Genomic DNA, 3,396 nt, shown 5'->3' with positions numbered 1-3,396 from the left:
CACACCCTTGTGTACAGCAGGGAACAGAAATGAGGATGAGGCAGTGCCTGACCTCTCTCTCTTTCTCTCCTTTCTGCTCTCTCTTATCTCTGTGCCTTCCAGCCACCATCCTGCCTTCCTGTAGGAGACATCACAGCTCCATCCAGGCTATCTCTGCCAGAAAGAAAAAGATTGTCCTTCCCTGTGCTCACCAGATGCTGAGTGTGGTCTCACTCCTCTCTCCAGCACAGAGAGGTGTGGTGGCTCAGACCATGGGAAGGAAAAGAAACATTCAAGTCTTTCTGCACCTTTCTCTCCCAAAACAACGTAACAGCTCTTTCCACCAAAGAAATGCAAGGGTCTGATTCAGGCATGTTTCCAAAGTTTTCTGTCTCTGCCAGCATAAAAAAAGAGTATGGTTAGAGCAAGTGAAGTTATTTGTTGTATCACATGATGCCCATACTTTAAAAGTACAGATGTTCCCTCCGTGCTCCAAGGGGTGATTTAAAAGACAGAGGACTCAGAAACTCCTACTCTATCCAACCACAAGCACCTGGGCTGCTGGAGGGGGAGTGTTGCCATGGAAAGATGAGGAAGGCAGCAGTGAGGTGGCTGGAGTATTCCCACCAATTATCATGAAGAATTTTGGCTGCTCTGCTGTGTTTCCTGCAACAGCCTAGCAACCACCTCTGAAATGCTTCTTACATGTCTGAGAAGCATTAAACAGGGTCACACACCAAGAAAGCTGCGGGAGCAGGGAGGGCTGGGTCTCCAGACAAAGCCCTCTGGGCATGGACACCTCATTTCCTGCTCCAGGAAACTCCTGTGTGAGGTACAGGCAGCTGGATCACATGGACATCAGAGCAGCAAGAAGGAGAAGACCTGAAGAAGAAACCAGAAGTCCCACCTTCATGGGGCAGAACAGGGCAGCTTGTCATTGCTCAGTTGAGAGGTCCTGGGTGGAGAACCCACATCAATGGCAATCTCTTCTACATCCAGGTGAGCTTGTCCATAGGTTCACTTCAGATGCCCTGCTTCCACCAGGACTCCTCCTACTCTGACCTAATAATACAGAAGAAACAAGAGATTCAAGATACCTTGCACTGAGAGTTTGAGAGACCAAGAGGCCACAGCATCCCACCCTCCTCCAGTCCCTGAAGTAATGAAAAGGCAGATATTCCACATGTGCCATTCTGGCCTCTTCCACAAGAAGAGCACTTCAAACTGACAAAGAACAGCTTCTGCCCATTCATTAAGTTCTTGGCATTAACCAATTTCTCTCCAACCAAGCCATAAAACCCAAAGCTGCATGCAAGGAGTATCCTAAAATATCCTTGTAAATCTCAGCCACCACACTCATTAATTACAACCCAGTGATAGTTCAGGCCATTAGTTCTGGCTGGTAACTTCATTTATTCCCACGTTAATGCTTGATGTCAGTGGTTATCTCATTACCACTCTATTACTTACCTACTTAATCCATCACTGCGAGCCAGGCTGGGCAGGAGGAGCGGAGTTTGCCCTGCATCTGTCGGGAGATGCATCAAGTGCAGAGCACCCAGGAGTCATAAACAAAGCACTTCTAATCTGCAGCTGAGGTTACAACTATTAAGAGGAGGAAATGACACAGATGAGTGTTGTCAGGAACACAGACACGTTCCAGCTTTGAAAAATTGTGGATATTGAGGATTGAGCTACCTATTAAATCACAGCCAAAAGCTTTGGAAAGAATGGAAGTAATACTAGCAGTCATGTAGAAAAATGACATCAGCTCTGCCCTACTCCTCCTCGGACTCTCATTCCTCCAGACCCCAGGTTAGATTCAAACAGTTCCTGCCTGTTGAGCAGTTTTAAATGGCAAGTCAAGGTATGGGCACGGGCAGCTGCTACCTGCTGAATGCTCCAGAAAACACACAGGCATCATTGCAGAGACCATGAGCTCTGAGTGTCAGTGAAAACACACCTTAAATGTGTAGAGATACAATAGTTCTTGGCATTCCCACACGTACCCAGCTGGAGCTCCTCTTGTGTGGTGAGCAGGCACTTCCAAAAATGTGCTTTATTGCACCTACTACACCCCTGCCTGCCCAGGACTTACTCCACTTGCTGATCCCATCCCATGGGTCTGACAGGGGTGTTTCAACCTAGTGAGACCCTCAGCCTTTCCCTGTCACACTCCCTCCTTCTTTCTCCAGATAGTCTTGCTGGAGACAGCATTTCAATCTTCCCCTGCTGGACCCAGAAAAAGGGAAGCTGTTTGTATGTTAACAGGCTGTGAAACCGAAATGTGAGCTGGGGAAAGGGCTCAGAGAGACATCTCCCTTGCAGCAACACAGCTTCTCTTCAGAGCAAGCAAAGCACTTCTGCTCCACTCCAATATGATGCCCGTACAATAATAAGGCAGGTGATTGGTTTTCACTGCCCCCAGATAACATGATATAGGATTGGAATCCTCTCAAGCAGGAGAAGTTGATGCCACAAAAGCAAGGTAGAAAAAGAAGACCCAGCTCCAAGATAATGTCAGTAGTAAAATATCAATGATTTCCTCTGTGATCAGTAACCCCCCTCCAGCTAATGTGCCCATGCTGGCAAAAGCAGCCTCTAAATGATGCTGTGCCAGAACAACTGACAGGGCAAGTCTGCAAGATGCCACAATCAGATGTAATTAAAACACCTTTGCTGCCCTGCTTTCCATTCTCTCAGCAATAAAATCCATTACAGAATTCAGTTAGAAAATGATTTAAAATGTCCCTGAAGCCAAGTTGTTGACACCAGTGTAGACAGATGGATTTTGATACACCCTTGATTAAACAGCTTTCTGCAAAAGGCAAAGAGGGCAGGAAGGGAGCTGGGTGATGAGCTGGAGGACCATCCTAGAAACAGGGGCTATTCCCCAGGGAAAACAAGTGCTGCTGGAGGAGAAAGATGCCCCATCAACCAGTCAGAGGCTAAAACAGCCTCATCCCCTGGGAAGCAGTCTGCAATCCTCTGCTCCAGGCTCCTGTCCCTGTGCTTCCTGCTCAAAGTCAGGCTGGCAACACCACACACATCACTTCTTTTAGTCTCTTATGAAAGGATGCAGGGAAAACAATCAGCAGAAAGCCTCACACAGTGCTCAGCCCCTAGCAGGGCCAGCAATACTCCCATTTCCCATGGAGTTACGTTTCCCAGTGGGATTCTGCAGGATGCAGTAGGGTACTGTCTCCAAGAGCAGCTTTCCCCAGAGGCATTCATGACATTCTGTTCCTCATTCTCTCACACACAGATGCTCTTGCACTGATAAGGATTGAACTCCTTTGGCAGAGAGGGGCAAAGATAAAGTCTTCTCCTCGGCCATCTATTTATATCAAGCTGGTAGGAACTCGTTATCTTTAAGGTCTCTGACATACAGAGCTGCAATCAGCCATCAGGGTGGAA

General features: G+C 47.5%; 1 long non-coding RNA gene across 1 annotated transcript; it reads right to left on the bottom strand.

Moving 5' to 3' along the window:
• Positions 1-1,584, bottom strand: LOC115496271 (uncharacterized). The gene is made up of 3 exons (XR_003961743.4): positions 1,450-1,584; positions 887-1,041; positions 1-373 (listed from the first exon to the last, which is right to left on the bottom strand). It is a non-coding gene; the product is annotated as an uncharacterized lncRNA (long non-coding RNA).
• Positions 1,585-3,396: the final 1,812 nt, after the last annotated feature.

This window comes from Taeniopygia guttata, chromosome 8 (genome assembly GCF_048771995.1).
Source record: "Taeniopygia guttata chromosome 8, bTaeGut7.mat, whole genome shotgun sequence".
In the NCBI taxonomy this organism is placed as follows: domain Eukaryota; kingdom Metazoa; phylum Chordata; class Aves; order Passeriformes; family Estrildidae; genus Taeniopygia; species Taeniopygia guttata.
Note: the sequence above shows the minus strand (reverse complement) of the source record. Positions and strands in the feature narration are given on the sequence as shown.